Source organism: Anabrus simplex, chromosome 1 (genome assembly GCF_040414725.1).
Source record: "Anabrus simplex isolate iqAnaSimp1 chromosome 1, ASM4041472v1, whole genome shotgun sequence".
In the NCBI taxonomy this organism is placed as follows: Eukaryota; Metazoa; Arthropoda; class Insecta; order Orthoptera; family Tettigoniidae; genus Anabrus; species Anabrus simplex.
In genome coordinates this window covers 863,151,278-863,177,092 of record NC_090265.1, presented here as the reverse complement: position 1 = coordinate 863,177,092, position 25,815 = coordinate 863,151,278, and the positions used below count along the sequence as shown (strand labels likewise).

At 42.0% G+C, this 25,815-nt stretch overlaps 1 protein-coding gene and 1 pseudogene across 2 annotated transcripts in view; one reads left to right on the top strand and one right to left on the bottom strand.

Moving 5' to 3' along the window:
- The window catches only part of LOC136874251 (bcl-2-related ovarian killer protein), an 891,695-nt gene that overhangs the window by 78,254 nt on the left and 787,626 nt on the right, over nucleotides 1-25,815 (top strand). The window lies entirely within an intron of this gene.
- LOC136857297 (cytosol aminopeptidase pseudogene) lies at nucleotides 22,044-23,546 on the bottom strand (annotated as a pseudogene).

Here is a 25,815-nt window from a genome sequence, read left to right as displayed (position 1 = left end):
TAATTAAAACAGCAATAGTTCGCCCAACGGAGTACCGGTTTCTCCGGCAACTGGTAAAATAAAGCGGAACTTCGAAATTGACGAACAGCCAGCCTAACCGACATCGAATTAAAATGCCTACAGACTGTAGCTGATGCTATAATGTTACTAGCTAATAATACACTGCTGGCCATTAACATTGTTACACCATAAAGGTGACATGCAACAAATGTATTTTTTTACAACTTGCTTTACGTCGCACCGACACAGGTAGGTCTTATGGTGACGATGGGATACGAAAAGACTAGGAGTGGGAAGGAAGCGGCCGTGGCCTTAATTAAGGTACAGCCCCAGCATTTGCCTGGTGTGAAAATGGGAAACCACGGAAAACCATCTTCAGGGCTGCCGACAATGGGGCTCGAACCCACTATCTCCCGGATGCAAGCTCACAGCTGCGCGCTCCTAACCGCACGGCCAACTCGCCCGGTAAACGTCAACTTTGCATGAAAGGTAACAGCATGTTGGGATGTGCAAATGATTGGCATTTCAGTACATGTGCACACAACAGGTAGGAGTAACGACATCTACAGTCTGTACAAAATGAAAGATTGCATAGCGGGTTAGGTCGGCGGTAGCAGAGTAGTCTTCTGCCTACAAGTGGCCACGGCTGGTCTGTAGTTCGACAGCTCTGCACTCCAACCGAGCAGAAGAGGCGTGGTCGTGATTCTGCCGTGGCTCTACGCCTCTGTATTCGGGAGATAAAGTCGTGCTGGTCCCCATCCTCGGCTGTCCTGAGAATGGCTTCCGTAGTTTTCCATTCTCCTGCACTAAGGCGAATTCCGGGACAGTATAGGCCGCGGTCATCAACCCCTTCACCTTCTCCGAACATCTCTCTGGCCTGAGAGACGGCGTTATCGTCTAGGAGGCCCGCCGTCCCCTTCAGGGACGAAATTAAAACGTTTTAATAATAATAGCGGGTTCCTCATTTGGAAGTCACATTCGAACGTTGGTTGCTTGTGCCGCGTGTGAGAAGGAAGAACGCCTACTAGTACTTGTCGGAACTTGACCGCGGCATGATCGTGGCCTACACTAAATGGGGTTTATTGTTCCATGATATTACTGCTCGCGTTGGTTGGGTTCCCATGATTGTCGATAGGTCCAGGAGGACCATACAGATCCCCATGCAGGATCTCGACGGCTCCCGGCCACTAACGCCCGAGAGGACAGACATGTTGTCCACGTGGCCTTGTGGGATCCCAGAGACACGTTACAAACCCTGTGTCAGGAGCATAGCTCGTTTGCAGGACGACAAGTGTCCGCATGGATTGTGCGACGACGTCTTCAGCACCACGGGCCGTCAGCTCGGCGACCACAGGTCCATCCTCCCTTGGCACCGCAGCAGAGACAGACGCGCCTACAGTGGTGGGTTCAACGACGACAACGGACACAGGTGTGGTGTCATGTCTTTTCCTGGCTCTGCCTAAAGCATCATTATGGACGTATCCACGTATGGAGGCACCGAGGGGAAGGAACTTTGCCAGCTTGCATTCGTCATCGTCATATGGGCCCTGCATCTGGAGAGATGGTGTGAGGTATCATTGGATACAGATCCCTGCTACCTCTTGTTCTCATGGCCGGTAATTTGAACAGCCGTCGTTACATTTCTGACGTGTTAAGGCCCGCGGCTGTGCCCTATCTTTGAGACCTCCATGACGCTACCTTTCAACAGGTCAATTCATGACTGCGTGTTGGCCGTGCTGTCTTCACCTTCCTCGATACCGACTGTTGCGTTAGCGAACACGTTCTCCAGACCTGTCGACCAGTGAGAACATGTCGTCGTGGGTTGCCGAGAGACTGGCATGCCACAACTCACTAGTCTATACCGCTTTTCACGAGAGTTTAATCCTGATGTAAACAAATAGGCGGAGCACCTTGCCTATGCACGTGGACATGGACGTGTTTGATTGGAGAAGCGACCGTCGCACTCCTTCGACTGTATGTGAGCTCGAAGAAAAGTAGTACGTCGCATTAATGTCAGTTTATTAGATTTAGAGAGTTTTGAAGAGTACGTAATGAAATTAAAATATGGTTGTCATATATACTGGTATATATATGGTATTGTTTAAAAAAAATAGTGATTAAATAATTAAAAATTGAGGCACAAGGCGTGGTGTTATACAGGAAGTCTTCTAGTAGTGGGGGAAAGTCCCAAGCTGTACAGTGTGGAGATAAGGTGTTGCATCTTGCAGCAGCAGTCAGTGAGTCACTATTCATAGTGAGAGAAATGAAGTGTAGTGAAGCACAAAAGACGAAAGCCGCTCAGAAGTGACCATAGGCAGTGCATCGTGAATGTGTTCAATAAACTAAGTGAACAGAATCCAGGTTTAGTCGTTTATTCAGAAGTTCAGATCTTCGCACTGTTGTCGTATGCGATGCGCAGCCCTGTACGTCCGAATACGAGACGTTGACGAGGGGGAGGTCGGTACTACACGTTCAGCGAATCACGACTCTTTCTTTGGCGGAGGCGTGGACATACCATGTTTACATCAGGATTAAACTCTCGTGAAAAGACATATAGTCACTACGATTGACGAACTCTGGCGTAGAGTTGAAGCCGTATGGATGATTTATCCATATCTGTCATCCAAGCTCAGTTCAACTCGATGCCCAGCCGGATTACAGCTGTTATTACTGCCAGAGGTGACAGCTCTGGGTACTAATTTGTGTATGCTCTCTACTTAAAATTACCTGCAAATTGAATCATATCTTCCATTCATCATACTGTTTGTGTACAACAAATATGATTCTGCTTTCTGCTTACCATCCTGGCTCACCAGTTTTAATTGCCAGTAGTGTAGATTTGAACCTGGGATATAGGAATGAAAGTGCCTCCGTGGCTCAGGCGGCAGTGCGCCGGCTTCTCACCGTTGGGTTCCGTGGTTCAAATCCCGATCACTCCATGTGAGTTTTGTGCTGGACAAAGCAGAGTCAGAACATATTTTTCTCCGGATACTCCGGTTTTCCTTGTCATCTTTCATTCCACAACACTCTACTATAACATTTCATATCTCAGTCATTAGTCTAATCATTGCAGCCGGCACAATTCCTATCCTCGCCTCTGGGTGGGGGCTTCATTCATTCCTTCCATTCCTGAACCAGTCGAATGACTGGAAACAGGCTGTGGATTTTCATATAGGATTGGAAGGCCATCATCATTTACCAATCTGTACAACGGAAGAGGTGGTCGTGATTATTGTTAAAAGGGGAAGTATAACTAGGCAACGATCTTCTGTTAACACTAATCAGAAAAAACAAAAATATGAGGTCTGGTCCTTCGAAGAATGAAGGTATTGGTAAAGGAGAGGGAATGGCCACGAAGGTAGAGAAAATGAAATACTCCTGGGCCTCGTAAACTTAATATTATTGGGATTGTAAGAGAACAAGAGGTGATCGAGGGAGGGCGGATAGGAAACCTCGGAGAGACTTGGTTTTTATATCTCTAGTATTTATGAAGAAACTTTTGATCTAATTCTTATGCAAGGCGTTGTTATTTGTTACGAATATATCTTAATCTCTATCCTTCATTACATATTACATCATTACACTGGTAACATTGTCTGTTAGTTATTAACTTGAACCTGTTCATTACATCATTACATTACAGGCTCAGCCTGTTGATATTAGTAATCAAGCTGTTATGTAGGCACACTACTTAGAGAATTGATAAAAATTAATTTTAGTTAGACAGTTCTCATTCACAGTAAATTACTGGCGGTATCTAGACAGCTTTGACCCTGTCTCATCATTAAGCTCTGTGGTTTATTGTAACTAATGCTGGTTCTGTAAATGCGGGAAAGAGTAGTCAGACGGCCACATCAAAAGGCCTCTTAGCTAAAATCAGTGTATTTAAAACACTCTATCACGGGCTGTCTGATAAATCACAGAACTGTTCTGCGGCAATTTGACCTTACCTTTGGGAACTAGCTGTAAGACTGTCGACGTCAGGGAATCAACACACTCGAGCTAAATGTCTTTATTATTGTGGTAATTTTGTTTATAACGGACGGATTTCGACATTCTGCCGCCCAGGGCAGTCATTTAGGATAGTCGTTTGTTTTGCCGTCTCTGTTCCTTACGCGACTAATTGCAATACAAACAGACATAAGCGAAATTAAACCTATGTCACAATAAACCTAAACTTCTAAAAAGCTATTCAAATGAAACGTATCTAATACTTTCATAGGTTAACGTACCTGCTAAATGATTAAGGCCAGATCTCACCGCTTCCCGCCGAGTTCGCCCAGACTCGAACTTGTTTGTTACGCCATTGCACTCTTCTTCTCCTTCTTCTTCTTTCGTTTTGCCCGACTATGAGCCACGTTAATTCGAATTCAGTTTCATCTGTCTCTGGGCTTTAATCTTCGTCCAGTACTCCTTCATCCTTTCACTCAGCTATCTCGTTTCTTCTGTCCGCGGTGCTGGGGTACGGGAACTAACTTATTCTTGAAACCTCTTGGTGGTTTTGATACTCGACTTATAAGCATCCCTGATGCTGATTTCCGTTCCTTATATTCCCATTTCTTCCAGGTCCTTCCTCACCTCCTGATACCAGCGCACCGTAGTTTTCCTGATCTCAAAAAATCCTATTATCTGATTGGTCAGTCTTCCTGGGTTCATTCTGTAGATATGTCCTAAGAATATGGCTCTCATCTTCCGGATGGTATCTGAGATATTTTCCATCTTGAGATAAAATTTCTTTCTGTATAATCTATCCTCTGTTCTTTAGGGTCGCAGTAATTTCCTCAGAATCTTTCTCTCCACCAGTTCCAACTTCTTGACCAGTCCTGTTTTTATCAGGTTCAAACATTCAGATGCATATAAAGCCTCCGGGTGAATTACTGTCTGGTAGTGACTTGAGTTTTCTATTCATCGACATCTTGTTGTGAGTGTTTATAGTTAGTTTATATACCAAGTTGATTCTTGGTAACAGTGCCTCTCTTTCTGACAGGTTATTGCCTATCCACTCTCCCAGATATTTCAATTTCTCCCCTTTCTGAATTCTTTCTCTCTCAACTATCATCCATCTGGGTGCTGTTTCGATGTTGGTCATGTATTGTGTCTTCTCGAAGTAGATTCGTAGGCCTGCCTTACTTGCTTCTTCCTGGAATTGGACAATGTGGTTCCGTGCCTCCTCTAATGACTCTGGCAGAATTACGTGATAAAAATATAAGTAGCGATGGAATTTCAAAAGATGATTCCCTTTCTTATAACGGAATTCGTGATTGTTTCGTAGGCCTGTCTAGCATAAATGTCAGCCTGGAGGCTGGTTAGATCCTCAAAAATAGCACCACCAAACGTTATGAGGTTACGAGGAAAGCGCAACAACCGATGGCGGCATCAAAATGAAGCGTACTAGAAGTAGTTTGCCATTGTTTTCCTCATGGGGCTGAAAAATGCTATTATAGCATCGCTGACTCCAAGAGCATAACTTTTAATAGAAATCAGACTGTTCGTGTTCTGAATGTTATTGCTCAGCACTGCCCATACCCCGCACTCAAAATTCTGTAGCATCGGCGCAATTTCCCCGGTCTCGGTTGGGAAATATGGACCTGGTTTATAAGGGATTTCTTCTTTTTCTTTCCTGGCCGCATATGTACCCATAAAACGGACACTCCCGAGTTCACTCAGATTTGGCCCGTCTGACTCGGAGAGAGTATGTCCGACGTCGTTTCTCTAGGGACGAAACGACGGAATTATGTCCTTAGAAATGTGAAGATGGATGTAAAAGTAAATGACAAATTGATCAAGGTAATGAAAGTTGCTGATGAAAAGGCAGTTCTTACAGCCAAAACTTGCTCGAAGCAATGACATTACGGATTGCTACAACTGTGGAGAGACATGGCATGTTCAGTGCTTCAAAAACCAAGTCTATGGTGATCGCACATTCACCTCTAAAGCTGGAGTTAACAATCATTGGCCATAACTTGATAAGAAGTTTTCAGATGACGGTAAATCCGCTACAGAATTTAAGTGCTGCATTGTTCAAGCCAAGTCTTCATTTATGCTGACATACATACTAGATTCACGAAAATTATACAAGATGTATCTAAATTATTCGGTCTAGAAAGCAACGAATAACAGCCACACGACGCCTCGTAATCTGCAGACCGTCGGGTTGAGCAACGGTCGCTTGGTAGGCCATGGCCCTTCGGGGTTGTTGAGCCATGGGGTTTGGTTTGGTATCTAAATTATACCGACAAAAATATCAGGGATGATCTTCGTATTATATAACGAACGATGGCGCAATCGAATTGGCGGAGAAAATTTTTCTTTTCGAGAAAATGAGATTTATTAATGTATTAAAAATAGGGGGAACGGTAAGTTACTACGACCGGCATAGTGAACGGATTATTGTTGTTAAGATAGACACCAAGCCAATCCCCACCTCATTGTTACAAGTCTACTTGTTCAGCCGATGAAGAAGGAATCGAAATAATATTTAATACAATATATAAATCATCTATTTGTGATGGATACTGGAATGCAGTGTTAGGTCAAAGAAAAGAAGGTAATGTAGTAGGAGAATGTGGACTGGGAAAAATGAATGAAAGAGGAATTCGGCTGGCAGAATTCTGCACCGATCATAATTGAGTCCTTGTTAATTCTTGGTTAACAAACCCACAAACGACGGCTGTATAAGTGGACCAGACCTAGGAGACACTGGAAGGTATCAGTTCAAATAGACTTCCTTATGATTAGGTATGCAGAAATTCAGAAACCAGACGCTGGATTGTAAAGCGTTCCCAGTTACAGACGTCGACTTTGACAACAACGCAATCGTCTTGAAATGCCGTTTTAAGTTTTTAAAAATTGAAGAAAGGAAGGAATGCAAGGAAATGTAGACAAATGAAAGGAAAAGAGAACGAGTGATCGTTTCAAGAAACATGCTGCACAAGGATTCAATTAAAAGGCTGAAGGAAAGACAATAGGTGAAGAGTGGATACTCCGGGAGGAGATCAGTAGGGTTGCTGAAGAAGGTGATATCAAGTAAGAATCAATAGATATCTAATTCAGGAGATAAGAGACCTGATTTGTGAACGGCGGAAGTACAAGAATGCAAAGGGCATAAAACAATATCTAGTAGAAAACAGTATTCTTTCACGATCTCCTTGGCTCGAGGACTGGGTGTTTTTGCTGTCCCAACATCCCTGCAACTCACACACCACACATAACACTATCCTCCACCACAACAACACGCAGTTACCTACATATGTCAGGTGCCGCCCACCCTCACTGGAGGGTCTGCCTTACAAGGGTTGCACCCGGCTAGAAATAGCCACACGAAATTATTATTATTTTGTAAAATTTTATTAAATAGTATTATTTATTGTATTTTATTGGCTTGACAGGTAGTAATCAAACATGGCTGCATGCAATGACATTACTAAGGATGAAAATCACATAATTAGATCAGAATATTAATGAAAGTGTTAGTCGCTTAGCAACCTACTAAGTACAGAATGTATTGCGGGTCAGAGTAAGCCTTCGCCTGCAATTACTGGAGTGATCATTTAATGATTTGATTTTATGATTTCCCAAATTTGACTGAACTTAGAGACCTAACGATGTCTCATGATTCACCGGCAGGTAATTCCTGAGAGAATAAAAGAGAAATGAAGTAAATCGGCCCAGTAGAACGAACGGACGGACGGATTTGCCAAAGCTGAGTAAACTCTTTACATATATAGATTATATATTATATTTACAGTATCTCCAATTATATATGTCTAAGTAGAATTATTTCAAAACATTTTTTCTATCCTTACCCCTAATTAATGTGTATGTTATTGTAAAATGCCCGGCTCCATGGCTAAATGGTTAGCGTGCTGGCCTTTGGTCCAGAGGGTCCTGGGTTCGATTTCTGACCGAGTCGGAGATTTTAACCTTAAATGGTTAATTCCCTTGGCTCGAGGACTGGGTGTTTTTGCTGTCCCAACATCCCTGCAACTCACACACCACACATAACACTATCCTCCACCACAACAACACGCAGTTACCTACATATGGCAGGTGCCGCCCACCCTCACTGGAGGGTCTGCCTTACAAGGGTTGCACCCGGCTAGAAATAGCCACACGAAATTATTATTATTTTGTAAAATTTTATTAAATTGTATTATTTATTGTATTTTAATTATCTCCAATTATATAGGTCTAAGTAGAATTTTTTCAAAAACATGTTTTCTATCCGAACTCAGTACAAGGCATGAAATCGGACTTGTGTCGAAATAACTTTTTACTGACCGAACACACTCTCACACATAGGACGAGTCCGGATACATTCTTGCTATTTTTAAAACTCCTAAACTGTGAAATACTTCGTCAAAATATTCAGCATCCTGAAGTATACAAGAGTTGAGGCATAAGTCATGGCAACTACAGTAAGATCCCGTTATTACGCCCCCGCTTTTAACGCTATCCTGTTTATTACACTCTTTTCGTAAGGTCCCTGAACGGCTCATATAAAATACTTCCAGCTACAGGATATAAAAGTGAAAATCCCCGAACCGACCGGAAATCAAACACGGGACTCCTTTGGACTGAAGACTGAATATCTTAAACGCAATTCACACATCCTACCTTTGAACTAAGAGGAAGTAAAAATCCCCAACCCGACCGGGGATCGAACCTGGCACTTCCTCGAACTGGAGACTGAAGAGCTTGAACGCAATTCAAACATCTAACTCCGAGCGAAGAAAAATTATCGACCCAACTGGCAATCGAACCCAGAGCTCCTCCCTTTGGACTGCAGACTAAGGTATGTTAACTAAATAATTGTGCATTAAAAGCTTGTGTTCAATTCAAACGCCCGGCTTTCGCGTTACAGGAATTAAAAGATAAATTCCCCTACCCGATCGGGAATCGAACCCAGGACTCCCTTGGACTGAGACCGAAGACCTTGAACACATCTGTCTAATAGGCTGAGTAGCTTAGGCAGCAGCGCACTAGCGTTTTGAGTCTTGACAACTGTACGGTCATCCGCCCAAAATTTAGATTTTTACAGAGTTACCAGAAAATGATTGAACAGACTATAATAAAACTCGGAATATAAATGTTAGGAATTAAAAGCTAATCACGCAGCCTATAAATAGTTTTGTTCATATTAATTCAAATGGTTTAGGAGAAAGCCTAAAAGTTTATTCACCGGGCGAGTTGGCCGTGCGGTTAGGAGCGCACAGCTGTGAGCTCGCATCCGGGAGATAGTGGGTTCGAGCCCTACTGTCGGCAGGCCTGAAGATGGTTTTCCGTGGTTTCACATTTTTACACCAGGCAAATGCTGGGGCTGTACCTTAATTAAGGCCACGGCCGCTTCCTTCCGATTCTTAGGCCTTTCCTGTCCCATCGTCGTCATAAAACCTACCTGTGTCAGTGCGACGTAAAGCAAAACAGCAAAAAAAAAAAGTTTATTCTCGTATAATTACGTAATTAGCCGTTCTATAAAAATACTAAATAACCAAAGTTGTGGAAAATACAATTTCTATCATTTTTGACTGAACATACTTTTTCGTATTGGCTATAATAACAGAGATAATCATAAATTTGGACTTTCGCTGAGTTGCTAGATAACGGCTGAACAGATTGTCATAAAACTTGCAATGTAAAGGTTAGGAATAAAGAGCTATCTTGTAGCCTGTAAATAATTGTGTTCATGTTAGTTGAAATGGTAGTTTTAGGGGAAGTCTAACATTTCAGGTTACGAATAAAGAACTATCACGCAGCCTATAAGTAATTTTGTTCATGTTAGCTGAAATGGTAATTTAGGGGAAAGTCTGAAATTTCATTCTCGTATAATTACATAATCAACGGGTCTGTAGAAAAATACTACGTAACTGAAGTTGTAGAAAATACAATTTGTAATTATTTTTGTCTAACATGATTTTTCGCAATGGCTATAATAACAGATAATCGTGAATTTAGTCTTTAGTTGAGCTGCGGGAAAATGGTTGAACAAAACGTAATAAAATTCGGAATGTAAAGGTTAGGAAAGAACGCTATCCCATAGGCTATAAACAATTTTCTTTATGTTTTGGGGTTCAGATCTTTACCCCATAACTCAAATATTCAGGGTTTTATTCTTAACAGCGGTGGGGGAGAAAGCGTTTACGCGTATTTCTAATCTGAATAATTGATCTATAAAGTTTAACAGCGATTCTGCTTAGTCTACTTAGAAAAAGATGTAACTTCAATTACTGTTAAGTAGTCAAGGAGATATATCTGAAAATTATTTTCACAGCTGGAGTTCGAACTTAATAGCGCAAGTTCACGATCGTATGACCTAAATCCATGTAGCTAACGTACTCTGGGTAAGAAGAAATAGCTCGCTGAATCAGACTCCCAAATGCAAACAGCTTATACAGTATATAATCATCTGATTAGGCTTGAGACGTCGACTCTGCCTTAAGTTCCCTAGTGGATACTGTGTTAACACTTTTGGTAGAGAATCGGTTCATCTCTCTCTGCCTCTTCCAGCTATTTCGCAAGGAGTGTGGAAAAACCTTTCTCTGAGTATATAACAAGAGATATTATGAGGTGATGTGTAGTACAGTTTTTCGATTCAAACACCGTAGAAGTCTGTTCGCAGTAGCGGCGATTGGGAAATAGAAGCAGGGGGGAAAAATATGTAAAGACAACAAATTACCCGAGTTTGTGGGATATAGCGTGGGGGGGGGGGGGGTCTATACGTTATACATTAAAACTGGAAAAGAAAGCTACTAAATGGAATTTCGACAGAGAGGTAAAGATTCTCAGCCTAACAACTTAACTATGTTGATAATATTTATTTGAGATTTTGATTCAATACTATACAATAAAACTTTCACGAGAGGAACAATATTACACATGTATTACAATTAAATAGACGTACGGCGTGATTATATAATTAAAAATCATTTAGTATTTACTAAAAACTAAAAAAAAACCTAACAGACATTAAAGAGACTGCTAGACTAACGAATGCGCGCGTACCCTTCCTCACAGCACATAAAAAGTCTCCACTGGCGCTATACAAATTGGTTAACCGCGTGAACGACTTTGTTACGTATTTCCGCTAATAATTTCGTTATTAATTAATTAAAGCAAATAATTAGCTGATAAAACAACAGGGCTTGTACAAATTGCTTGTTTTAATAATTCCTATAATTCCTTGTTTCATTCAGCTAAAATGGAATACAAATGCAAAATTTTCTCCACAAAGTAGGGGGGCGACTGCCCTCCCTCGCCCCCCACCCTAATCGCCGCTACTGTGTTCAAGAATGCTTCTAAGGGCAAACGTCATGAAGAAGCTTGTAGTGTAGCTTCATCAAGAAATAAGTTCAAATAATTTATTTGTAAATAGTAATCCCATTTTCATTGTATAGATTTCCAACAAGTTCTGTTCCTATGCTCACATCTGAACATAAAGAAGATCTCAACTTTTTTTTACCATCAGAGCTTTTTAATTCTACCTCATTGTCTAAGCCGTGTACGTTATAAAGCAGTACACACATCTGAAGAAGAAGAGAAGCAGGATGAGGTAGAAGATGAGGAGGACGATGAAAAAAGAAGACGGCCAAGACGCAGATCTCAACGTCTCTTTACCAACAAAGCAGGTTAAATTTGTACCTACAAACGCTATTGCAGAAACACCTACTACATCAAAACAAGTTCTACCGTTGTTTACACATCGTCTGCACGTAGTATCACTGTTAACAGCAAGCCTTTGTTACCTTATATAGATGTAAGATACTGTAAAGATCCCAACCTACTCGTGGAACGCTTCCAGCTGCTAAGAGCCTATTAAGATGCTGGTTACACAAAGTATGAAGCCGAGATTCCAGAAATAGAGCAAGTATTAGGTTGTACTGGTATTATCAAATAATAGCGCTTCAGAGCGAAGACCTTGCCTTCAAGTCATCTCTCTTACAGTACAGTGCAGTACAGCACCCTAAATACCTTCATATATGCATACTTTTAAACCCATGCCTCTTTTTCTGTGGCATATAGTAGACTATAATGTTGCCGGTTCTTTAATAACCTCCACCCGTTAGGGTGTTAACTCCGCCTCTAGCTGTAGAGCCGGTCTCAAGCCCGGGTAAAGGAAGATAGACACCCTAAATAGTAGGCTAGCTTAAATAGCAGTTTAGGGGAAATCTTTTTATTCTCGTATAATAGCGTTAGTAACCGTTGTATCGAAAAATACTACATAACCGAAGTTGTAGAACGTAGCATTTCTAAAAAATTTGTCCTAACATAATGTTTCATACAGGCTATAACAACACAGATAATCGTGAATTTAGCGAAGTTGCGAGAAAATGGTTGATAAAGCGTAATAAAATTTGCAATGCACAGCTCATTAATCCACGCTCATTAGCGACTGCTCATCAGTCCGGCTCATTTAACTGCTCATTAGTCCATGTTCAATTGCCCCTCCCTCTTAGTCCCTGCTCATTATACACTGCTTATTAAATATTGCGGATTAGCCCTTGCTCACCGCCCATGCTCATTAGTCCCTGCTCATTAGTTCGAGGTCATTAGCCACTGCTCATTACCCACTGCCGATTAACGACTGCACATTAACACGTTATCATTGGTAACTGACCATTACTGATGACCATGCAGTTTTCAAGAGTTTTAACCTTCCGCTAGGCTGTTTTTCAAACTTAGAAGATGGATGGGTGTTTGTACCGTATTCAAATTCAGGTAGCAACTTCTCAGCCTAAGTTAGTCTACATAAACATGATATGCTACTAAGTTTTTAACGTCACCTCTGTCTGTTATTCCTAAATCAGCCTTTTAGGCTGAGGCCATGCGGTTTTCAAGACTCAAAAGGCTACTGCTCCACCGCTTGAGCTACTCAGCCTAAGTTAGTCTACACAGACTTGATTGCCTATGTTTCAACACATTTGTTTTTCACTTATGAACACAAATGTTTAATCTCTAAGTGATGTAAACATTAAGGTGCGCAATTAAACATGTCTAGGGTTCAAATTTATAACCTCAAAAGGTTAAAATAAAAAATGCAGTGTTCCAGACACTAAAATCCAACAGCGCGTTACGTATCAGCTCAGATACTAGCGTATTTGACTCCGTAGTCGCTCAGCTTCGAGACCCTGAGGTCGCTCTCCAACGTCACGCTTCTCTGAATAAAGCATACGTCTTAAACCTTACACCATTCCTAGTCCCATTAGTACAATGTGTAGCCACCATCTTGTTCAGAATTCCAAGCTCACTTCTGACTTCCCGAAGTCACCCTCCAGCGTTACGCCTTTTTGAGTAAAGTATACATATAAGGCCTTACACCACCTCGCTAGTCCCATACAAACAGTGCATTCGTCATCCATCTTCCTAGCTCCATTTGCAACTTGTGAGCCCCTAAGGTAGCTCTCTTGAGTTATGTCCGTAAGAATAGTGCATAGTGGCCATCTTGCCTAGTTAGGTTAAGTCGGAGATCGAATCCGAGCCTGTAAGGTTAAGCTACACTCTTATGCGATTAGCTCCGGGTGTCTAACTTTGAGTCTGTTTGGTTAATCTTTTACTCTTGGGCATCAAACTTGGGTCTGTACTGTTAACACCATTGTAAAGTTAATCTAGGAGTCGAACCTGGCCTGTAACGGTAAGCCTGCTCACGAAGCTAGACGCTCTACTTTGTAAATCGTCCAAGTGAAGTCATGTGAGGTTAAGCATGCACTCTTAAGGCGGGATTCCACTGAGGCAACATTTGGGCGACATGGAGCATGCGACAGGCAACAAATGTTGCTATTTGTAGCATGCGGCTTGTTATCAGTGCGGCAGAAAAATGTGGCATGCCACATATGTTGCCTAGTGTAGCATGCGTCACTTGTGGAGACGTGTTGCCAGCTACAAACGTTATTCAACCAAGGCAACAGTTTCTCACCCGACGTTGACTGAGAAGGATGTCTTTGCAGACTATTGCGGCAGCAGCGTACATTGTTATTCAGCACGGTCGTAGGAGAAAACGGCCCCGGTGGTGGAGGCGAGAATTATTCGTTCGATCAAATCAAGTACAGCATGAATTATTTCAGAAGCTGTTGGCTGACGACAAAGCGCATTTCAAAAATTTCACACGGATGAGCCAGGAAGATTTTGAATTTTTGTTAGAGAAGGTTGGACCGATCATTGCAAAGTCCGATACCAATTTTCGAGAGGCGATACCGCCGAAAGTTAGACTGTTGCTTACCCTTCGATTTTTGGCTACTGGTGACAGCTATACTTCCCTGATGTACTTGTTTCGAGTTTCTGAACCTAGCATCTCACGAATCATTCCGGAGGTGTGCACGGCTTTAATAAGTGCCTTGAAAGACTTCGTAAAGGTAAGTACATTTAAGATAATTACCTGTAAGAATCAAAATGTTAAATTATTATAATATTTATTTTTCCAGTTTTAATATCGTAATAAAATGTATCGTCAACTGGGTTAACTTTGTGCCAGAATGGAGAAAATTCGTGAAAAGTATAAGAAGTCATAAACAAAACTGTTTACTTCATAGTCCACTAGTAACTTGCAGTGTGACATAATTCTTCAAGTTACAACCCTTCTTTGGCAAAATTCTAAGCCGACATATCGGATTCTGGAGGATTCTAGCGTGTCACAATGTTACCCCAGTTTACGATAACACATCGATCACATGTAACTTGGAAAATCCCAAAACTTGGAATTGTTTTCCTGTTTGAAACCTTTAAGTGGATACGTACGGAATTCGGAACATAATTGGTGATGTGAGATCTTCGAGTCTCCAGACAAACAGAGTTCAATAAGAAACATTTGACATTTTATACAAGTACTATAATTATTTTATCTGATTCAGGATTTAATGATCTTTCACAATATAATATACGTAGGATATACTAATGCAAATATGATATTATGGTAATATATGATTTACTCACAGAGTGCAGACATTCTCATAAATTTCACGTTACCCGTTGTCGTCACTTAAATTGTACACATACACCGCAAACACCAAAAATCACTTTTCACTTATTCCCTATAATCCAAAGAACAAGAAAATAACTAGCGCAAACAGAAATAATCCTATAAATGAGAACGTGCAATACACTTTAAAACCTATCATACCGAGCTCGATAGCTGCAGTCGCTTAAGTGCGGCCAGTATCCAGTAATTGGGAGATAGTGGGTTCGAGTCCCACTGTCAGCAGCCCTGAAGATGGTTTTCCGTGGTTTCCCATTTTCACACCAGGCAAATGCCGGGGCTGTACTGTAATTAAGGCCACGGCCGCTTCCTCCCACTTCCTAAGCCTTTCCTATCCCATCGTCGCCGTAAGACCAATCTGTGTCGGTGCGACTTAAAGCAAATAGAAAAAAAACTTATCATTCCGCAACCGAATATTCCTGACTGAAGGTGTGAAATGTGTTGAGAAAGGCAAGGTCACATTAACAACAGCTCACATCACCAGTTAAAGAGTAAAATGAATGATAACAGAACCCAAAGCAAAATAAGCAGGATCTGGTCATCTAAAACATATACATTTATTAAGAAGAAAGGTTCGCCCGAATGGGCATTAGATTATAAACTGGGTTTTACAATGGTCACATTTATAATAACCCATAATATTCTGGAGTAACTGAGTCATTTTGTTCTATATGTTCAAACACCATTATTTAACTTTCAAGTTGTGGAGAAAGTAATTCCACGAAATCTGCTTGGCTGTCAGCAGTGTTGTCGTCGCACTGTGGTTGTGAAATCTCGTTCCCATCGATGGATGGGAACGAGACACAAGCATGCTCCTCAGGTGAACGTACAGGCGCCAGAGGAGACTGAAGTGTAGAATTTGATGTAGTTGAGGGTGACCCGTAACTACTATTATTTGAGGGTAGGGTATCGATAAAATTTCTAGTGCAGCTTGGAGACTGAAAGTCGTAGTTTCCAATTGAGGCTTCGAATAAAATGTTATTAATCCTGTGCTTCGCTAGAACTTGTGCTCTTGGAGTTACTTTTCTCAGCTCATTTGCCACATATTCTCCATATACTGCGAACTCATCCCTCGTAATGGAAGACTTCAAAATACTATAAGCTTCTTCGACTCTTTCCTCTTGCAGATTGCATTTCCTTTTCTTACACTTTCCACGATTCTTGTCTCCAAGTCCAATTTCCTCAGCAGGACGCTGATTATTGTCCATGTTTTCTAAAATCGGATTTGATGGATCATCCACTGAGATTTCTGCAGAGTCTGGAGTTGCAGCGCGGAGTAAATCTTCAGTTTCCAAAGTCTCCTCCTTAAATAAAGAGTAACAAATCATTGTAGCTTGCAGGTAAAGAAGTAATATGAATAAATTAAGCCTATGTAATTAAATAATACTAATAAGAAAGTGACTGAGGTATGAGCGACATTAGTAACATCATTCTTTAAGCAACCAGTCCCTGATATGAATGGTGTGAAAATGTTGCACATAGAGTCGGTTGGTGCTACATGTTAGTGGGCTCGGCTAACTGATGTGTAATAGCAACGGCTGGCTCGGTGAGGAAAGCAACAGGAAACTACCTCACTCCTCATTTCCCTTGTAAACCTCTTCAGCGATACCTATGCCATCTATGGCAGCTTAAGGTAGAGCTGTTGAGGATTCAACCAGCTTTCAGGCTGAGTACTCAACATACTTTACTAATAACAAAATTATTGTCCTCAGGTTCCAAACAAACAAGAAGAGTGGGGAAGAGTATCACACGATTTTGAGACTTCATGGAATTATCCTCACTGCATTGGCGCGTGTGACGGTAAACATGTATTGGTGAAGTGTCCTAAAAGAAGTGGCAGTCAATTTTTTAATTACAAGGGAACTTTCAGCATCGTGTTGATGGCAGTCGCTGACGCAACATATTGCTTCCTGTACGCTAATATTGGATGTCAAGGAAGGATTTCGGACGGTGGAGTATTCCGGGAAACTGGATTTTACAAGGATTTATCACAAAACAAATTTTCTCTCCCAGCTCCAGAACCTCTTCCAGGAAGAGAAATATCATCGCCTTATGTTCTTGTAGCGGATGATGCATTTCCCTTACAAGAGCACATTATGAAACCATACTCTGGTTGTCACGACAAAGGCTCGCCACATAGAATCTACAATTACCGACATTCACGTGCTCGCAGAATAGTAGAAAACTGCTTCGGATTGCTGGCCAGTGTTTTCCGAGTATTTAGAAAGCCTATGGAGATAAGTGTAGAAAATGCAGTGACTGTAACTACCACATGTATTTATCTACACAACTTTCTCAGAAAACGTCCTACTTCAAGATCTCTTTATTCGCCTCCGGGGACATTTGACACCGACACCCAAGATGGTAATATCATTCCTGGATCATGGCGCGGAGTGATCCAAGCTGATACAGGTATGGAGCCTCTGGGAAACAAACCACGTCGGAATTCTCAAGAAGCGAAAGCCATTAGGGATGAGTTTATGGAATACTTTATGTCAGATGAAGGCTGCGTTCCATGGCAGGATCGGTATGCTTAGAGGTACGGCAAGTTTTAGAAGCTTCTTGTACATTGTAATTTAATCATTGTCAAAATATATTAGTTTAAAGTACAATATCCTAACCATATTTCGATTACTTTACCCCCTTACCGTTCATATTTCTAACAAACTTTTATCATTAAAATGAACTGTGACACTAGAAGCAGACACATTGAGGAAGAAAAAGATTGTAGTGAAACAGTGTTGGAAGACTTTGCGCAATTAGTGTAGCGGCGAATGGATTTCTAAATGACAAGTAGATTATTGTTGTGTGTTAACAGTGTACAAAAGAGAAAAATTTGTTGTTATGCTATTAAACGACGTATTTACGAAAAATCTACAGGGTTGAAAATGTCATACGTTACTGATACGTAGAATATTATATTATTATTACTATTATTATTATTATTATTATTATTATTATTATTATTATTATTATTATTATTATTATTATCATTAGTACTAGTATGATGTCAAATTATATTTTCATTGTTATCTCTATTTTTTTCTAGTGCAAACTGTTCCGTTACTAACAACCAGAAAACAGGACTTTAAATAAATCACAATCTTACTTACAAAAGTTCATAATCAGTTAACTATTTATTAAAGGAAAACGGTGGCTTAAAATCAACTCACCTCACGTTCCCCAATGACACCTGACGTTGAAGTAGTTTTCCTCGGAGCATCGATGTCAAGAAGAAAGGTAAGTAGATTATAACCGAACCATATTTTTCCTCTCAGTGGAGAAGCACCACTCGTTTTCATTTTCTGAATTCTTTTGTGCTCCCGGTGAAAAGCTGTACGCAAATTTTTTATTTTCTTTTTCAGTTCCTGGACACTGCAATTATATTTATCAGAGAGCCGTTTCAACGTATCCATCTTAATACTATTGTTTTTATAGTCACTCAAAGTTACATTCCACAATTCCGCAGCATTGTGGTAATCCTCAATTAAATTCACAGTTTTTTCAATAGCCCACTCCATCTTGTCGCACGGAAATTGTAGCACCGATCCACACACTGTCGGATCCCGGGCAACACTGTTCAACAAGCACATTTTTGAAGCATGCGGCACCAGAGAGTGTTCGACAGATTGCAACATGTCTCATGCCACACAGCCGCACGCTACATGCCGAGCCGTGTTTCCTCAATTGAAGGCTGACTGCAGCATGCGTCACTGTCGCATGCTCCATGTCGCCCAAATGTTGCCTCAGTGGAATCCCGCCTTTAGTCAGCACATTTCGTGAGGAGGAGGCCTCTCCCAGGCGCTGGCGGTGGCGGTGGCGATAGCGGCCGAACTGTCTAAAGTCTACTACTGACACCAGTTCTTGAAGTCTAGGATACTTTCTGCAGAGATTTGAGTAAAACTGAATCCGGACTTCTTAGAGATTTGAATGCAATCAGTGTATGGTTGCGGTGTGTAAATTCCGTCTGTTCGTCTGATTTTCCCTTTAGCAGTCCCAAAATTGCGATTAAACTGCACAAATGAGTGCCCTCGAACTAGGAAGTATTGATAATCTTTCTAAATCGCCCAATAGCGATGATGGCGGACATGGTCGGTATCAGTTTGAAGAAGGAAATAAAACCGCAATACGTTCCCTTCTTCAAACCGAAGAATAATTTCTGTTACACCAGCATGCGAGTTGTTTTCGGTCCCTTTTTATAATTACGAATGAGCGTCTATATAACACATGTTGGGTGCAAAAATATAATTTCGATCTTTTTGCGCTTGTTCCCTTCTTCAAACTGCTGGTTGAATTGCTCTGTAACGAGCCACCGGAGACCAAGGTTCCCGTGTACAATATACTCAGAAAGTATCCCCGAACGACCTTCGAAAGTTTGTCGGTGGAGTTCGAGTTTATTCTGTATATAGGGTTTACCATAACTGCCCGACTCGTTGGCTGAATGGTCAGCGTACTGGCCTTCGGTTCAGAGGGTCCCGGGTTCGATTCCCGACGGGTCGGGGATTTTAATCGCTTTTGATTAATTCTTCTGGCACGGGCACTGGGTGTATGTGTCCGTCCCAACACTCTCCTCATCATATTCAGACAACACATCGCACTACCAAACACCACAGAAACAAGCAATAGTGATTACATCCCTAACTAGGAAGGGAATCCGGCCGTGAAACAGGGCCAAATCCACATGTGCTATGCAGTTAGGACCCGCGATCTCACAGGTGTGGTAAAAAGCGGTAGCAAAAGAAGAAGACGACAGGGTTTATCATAACTATACCCACAAAATGTCAGGGAAGCTCTTCGTGTTATGTTGCATTGGTGCAGTCAGATTGGCGGAGAAAGTTTTTCTTTTCGAGAAAATGGGGTTACTTTTTTTTTTACTTCCGAGCGCATGATTCAAATTGAGGAACTCGCCGAATTTGCTATGCCAGAGCACAAGCCGCTACCGTGCTTCAGGGAAGAGAAGGGGAAGGAGAGGAAGTGGGGTGTATGATGGAGACAGAGATAATGCGCCGTGCGTATGCACAAGTTTCCTCGTTCGACTCGCACAGGGTTGTCCTTGTATCTTACATGCAATATCCACAGTTCGTTTATTAAACAGCACACACAGTACAGGAACACACCGTAATTAAGTCACACCAGATCGTTTCCCCACTCGTCTGTTGGTCGCAGTAACGTTCTTTATTATTATTATTATTATTATTATTATTATTATTATTATTATTATTATTATTATTTTTTGCTATGGGCTTTACGTCGCACCGACACAGATAGGTCTTATGGCGACAATGGGATGGGAAAGGCCTAGGAGTTGGAAGGAAGCGGCCGTGGCCTTAATTAAGGTACAGCCCCAGCATTTGCCTGGTGTGAAGATGGGAAACCACGGAAAACCATCTTCAGGGCTGCCGATAGTGGGATTCGAACCTACTATCTCCCGGATGCAAGCTCACAGCCGCGCGCCTCTACGCGCACGGCCAACTCGCCCGGTCTCTTTATTATTTAACATGCTCAAAGACGCATCGCTGCCGTCCCACGAGTGTGTATTCCTTCACTCACAAGGAATGAAATACTGAACGAAGGAAACAATACGCCCTATTACAGATATTGAAGTTTACTTGAATCAACTTGAATCATACAACAACACACTGTTTGATGCCATAACTAGTAGTATTTATCAGATACTCCTTTGTTTCCTTTTATATAATAGAAAACAGTCAACAATGACATGATCATAGTCCAAAATAAAGGAAATTTACACATGTGAAAGGATGCGTGGACATAAGGTTTGATTACAGTAGATGTTCTATATGCCCCCTCTTACTTCGATGCACAGTTCACAACGGTGTAATAGTGACCTTTGGACTATGTTCAGGATGTGTGGTGTGTCGCGCATTACCTCTGTCTCCCACTTCCTACTTCCCCTCCCCTCCCCCCCTCCCCTCCCCTCCCTCCACCGACACACAGCAACAGGCAGCGGCTGGCTCTCTGGCAGAGCAAATATGGTAAGTTTGTCAGTTTGAATCGCGCTCGAAAAGAATGTCTCCACCAATACGATTACACCATCGTTCTTAACATAACACGAAGAGTGTCCCTGATTTTTTCTATAACTGTAGTAGTAACATACCCAAAAATGAATACCAGGGTTCCTCCTCCGCTGCCATATGTTATGCAAAGAAAGGATGCTGCATGTGCCAGAAGTTTGTGAACCAATACGCTAGTAGTTTAGATGATTTACGAATATTAAAAGATTAAGAGGCCTACTTTTAAGGCTGATAAGTGTGTGGTGAAATGATTAATAGAGAGGTATTAACATCTAGATCGTCAGCTCAATAATTGAAGAATGAAGAAATTTTTGTATAAATAGAGAAGAACGACAAAAGCCGGGGAAATGAAATATCATGTAATCGTAGAGATCTGTTGGCGTCCGGATCGGAACTGGACAGAAGTTACGTAGAGGTCAGATGCGAAAGACATGAGACGGGCACTGGCAGGAGGAAGGAGTGTCATATCCAGCTGAGGCACTATACCCAGACTTCGGGTTAGAAAGATGGAATATTGAAGGTAGTTATATTGGAAGCTATATTAGGCAAACCTAAATTCCTTATAGCAAGTTGAGACCTTGGAAACTGAGTTAGGTAAATAAAAAACACTATAATATGAACTCTGGCACATGGAGAAATAAAGATTTATCGCCTTAACCTAGAGTGATAGTACAGCGTTGATTATTCCCTACCTAGGTAACATAGTCAGGCATCATCATGACGTTAAAACTTCTTTGTTTCTCACCTATCCCGAAGAATTATTACGATCATACGAGAAAATTGTTTTTTATTTATTTGGATGAGCGACTTTTCTCAAAGCTAAAGTTTACTCTTATTCTTCAAACAAATGTAATAGGATGTCACATTGATTCTGTTGGGTGACTTTTATTTTACAAGCATTTGCGCTTTATTTGTTTTAGCTATTAAGGTCATTGCCTTCTTTATGCCAGGAGCACCGAACAGAAAAAGGACGGGTTCATATGCGACTCTGCAAATTTATTGGCGTAACTTAGCCTCTTCAATACATTTTGATGCCATTTTGCTCAGTTACATGCTTTGCATACCAGTTGAGAAATAAACTCTATAATTGTCCTGGTTGGACGTCCTGACATTCCTTTCCGGAGGTAGGGAGTTTCAACGCCATTGGATTTCATAACACCGAATGTATCTAAATGAATCCACTCGCCACATGGAAGGAATTCCTGAATGAAAGCCGCTGCTTTGCTGGCGCCTCCCCCTTTGCCGTATCCAACATTTAGCAAGTCTGCCGACGGTGACCTCGTGACCTGACTCGTGAAGAAATTCCATAGAGGAAGTCGCCACATTCTGTCACCGGTGTGTACACCTGCCATGTGTATTTGATCCCAAAGAACATCTGAATTTGTAAATACTCCTGTTGCAGCGGATCCCAGTGCTGTTTTGACGTCCTTAGTGAGAGTTCCTATGTCGAGAATGAACTTTGGCCAGAAATTTTGGGCGTAATACAGTGTATCTGCTAGTAATAATCTACCTTCACAGTCAGTGTTCTCCACCAAAATAGTTTTCCCGTTCATTGCTGTAACAATATCTCCTGGTTTCAGAGCAGAACATCCTGGCATGTGTTCACAGAGAGGTATTAATCCTCGCAAATTAAGTGGAAGTCGCAGTTCTGCCAAAGCTCTTGCTGTAGCAACGACGCAAGCAGCTCCAGCCATATCCCCTCGCATAGGAGCCATATCGTATGAATTCTTCAAACATATGCCACCACTGTCAAAAGTAACGCCGCTTCCTATCAGTACTATAGGTCTTTCATCGTAATGGGCACCATAATAACTGATTTCAAGAAATATTGGTGACTCACAAGATCCTTTGGCGACACTTAAGAAGGCGCCCATTCTTTGTGTTTCTGCCCAGCCCTGAACTTTAACTTCTACATTAACACCGGATTTACATAAAATTTCCACCGCACTTTGCGCAAATATGGTAGGAGTTAAGAAATTCGCCGGTGTATCCATAAGTTGTCGAGCGAGATTCTGAGCAGCAGCTTTTTGCAACCCAGTCAACCATCCATGCCAGTCACAGTCGTCATATAAATCAAGCTGTGGTATGTAAAGCTGTTTTTTCTTGTTTCTATAATCTTGGTACACCCAAACACCCAACGAGGCTCCTTCTGCAGCAGATTCAGCATGACCGAATGACTCCACACTGATTCTTTGAACTTGCAGTGTTTGCAACATTTGACAGCCTACACCTGCTGCAATACGAATAACTTCTTTCCTTTCATCAAGTTCTTCGGTTTCGCTGTAACCGGTGCATTCGCTTCCTAAGCCGACGAGACAAACAGCATCAAATTCAGTTTCCAAGTTATAGAACATCCGTCCGCTACCAACTTTCGGAGTAGGGCCTGATACTTTTAGAAGATCGAATAATCTATTAGACGTTAAACGGTTGTACTTTTCGGCTGACGCTGTGAACCGTGATAATTCAGGATGAATAGGGTCACTATATACTCCAAGAACTATACCCTTGTGGGCTTTGTTTTCACCTAGACAGCTCCCAGCTGTCATGCCTGCTGCTTCTGCGTAGCTTCTCGTTAGTAGTAAGTGTAGTGGTCTAAAAAATTTACGTCCGGTGCCCGCTTTGTGAATCATTTAGGCTAAGTTGTGTTCAAAGTCGGAAGACTTCCTGAAGTAAGGAAATAAATTATCTAACTTACTGCACAATTTAGTAAAAGAACCTAGAAACTCACTTCAGTGCTTCAGCTAATGGAATCATTAGCAACGTCAATCGTTTCAGAAACATTTAAAATATTTTGGATTATGTCCGTCATGTCCCATTAAAACTTAGAGATCAGGTTCCCTGGAAACATATCAGTGAACAATAGGATGTTAAGTTATGATATCGAAGACAATATATACTGTGGACAATTGGCCTGTTTCGCGGTAACGAATTTTGAATGCGCAAGCGTCATTATTAGCATTCGTTCCTTTGTTTTCCACAGGACGACAGCTTATACAGTAAGTCAAAGTAAACCCTTCGCAGGAGGTATTGTCATGGGGCACCACTTGAGTGTCTGGATCCATGGCTAAATGGTTAGCGTGCTCCCCTTTCGTCACAGGGGTCCCGGGTTCGATTCCCGACAGGGTCGGGAATTTCAACCATCATTGGTTTATTTGCTGGCACGGGTGTTAGGTGTATTTGTTGTCTTCATCATCTTTTCATCCTCATCACAACACGCAGGTCACCTACGGGTGTTAAATCAAAAGACCTGCACCTAGCGAGCAGAACATGTTTTCGGACACTCCCGGCACTAAAAGCTATACACCATTTCATTTACCATTTGGATGATGCTGTTGGTGGCGATTATTGTTCTAACAGTAAGTACAACTGGGCAGCCATCCTCTGTTAACACTAAAAACAAGCAGACAAAACAAACCCCATGGCGCAACAGCCCCAAAGGGCCATGGCCTACCAAACTACCGCTGCTCAACCCGAAGGCCTGCAGGTTATGAGGTGTTGGCATGACCAATCCTCTCGGTCGTTAGTCTTGGCTTCCTAGATCGGGGCCACCATCTCACCACCAGATAGCTCCTCAGTTGTAATCACGTAGGGTGAGTGGACCTCGAACCAACCCTCAGATCCAGGTAAAAAATCCCTGACCTGGCCGGGAATCGAACCCGGGGCCTCCAGGTAAGAGGCGGACATGCTATCCCTACACCGCGGGGCCGGCTATTAACACTAATCAGAAAGGAAAAAGGAAGAGGTCCGATCCTTCGAAGAATGAAGGAATCTGCCAAAGAAATGGAGGGCAACAGAGGGCTTCATAGGCTTCGAAAACTCAATACTGTCGGATTCGGAAAGGAGCAGTAGTTGACCAAGGGAGGTCGGATAGGAAAAGTAAAAGTGAACAGCGTGGCACAAATATGTGGAAGCAGTGCCAGTCTCAGCTATGCCCCCGTGGTTGCCAACCCACGCTGCTAAGTTGAGGGCCTCTGGGACCTCCTTTTAGGCGACTCTTACGACAGGTGGTCAGTACCGTGGATGCACTCTACTTCACCCACTTCAGGGGTGCACCATTTGAGTGTAGCATTGTTCTTACTTGTGCCATGTTTCTCGCTTTCGGCTTTCCTGGCTGATTGCTCTTTGCCCTGCTCCCAACCTTGCACAGCCCTTCTCCAGAGAAAAATGCTCGTTCTCTGAGGAGTCGGTGCTCGTCGTCTTCTTTCTTCAGTTAATGCTCGCAGTCGTGATTGAGGTGGATGTGCTGAGTAGAGTGCTGAACATGGGCGATTCACTAGTGCAGTACAGGTCAGCTATAGGAAGGTGGAATGGAGGAGTGAAATGTGAAAAAGTGAGAGGAGAGATGAAAAGTGGACAGCAAATGGGTGTATTGGTAACCTTGTTAGTAGCCGCAGTAATAGCAACCTTATTGGAAACAGGTGGAGTTGAGCTAAACGCGGGGCCTGGACCAGTTGGTGCAATCGGATGGGAAGAATTCGAAATGATTAAGGAACTGTCAAAGAAGCATGTAAAGTCGAGCAAACAAGAGACCTAATTAGAGAACAAGCCAAGGAAATAAATAAGGAAATACAAGAGTTAAAACAGTATGTTAAAGAGGAGATGAATGTGGTAAAAGAGAGAGTGGCTCATAACACGGAGGAAATAGAACGACTGAAGACCAAACTTAGGGTTTTAGAGAAGGAACTGAGGCAAGTAAAGTGGTATGAAAACAGTTAATGCTGTAGAGCAGACGTTCTCCTACCAGTGCTCTTGTCATTAGAGTAGAAGGAAAGAAAATTGTTGTAGCCTGTGTCGGGAATACTATGAATGAAGGTG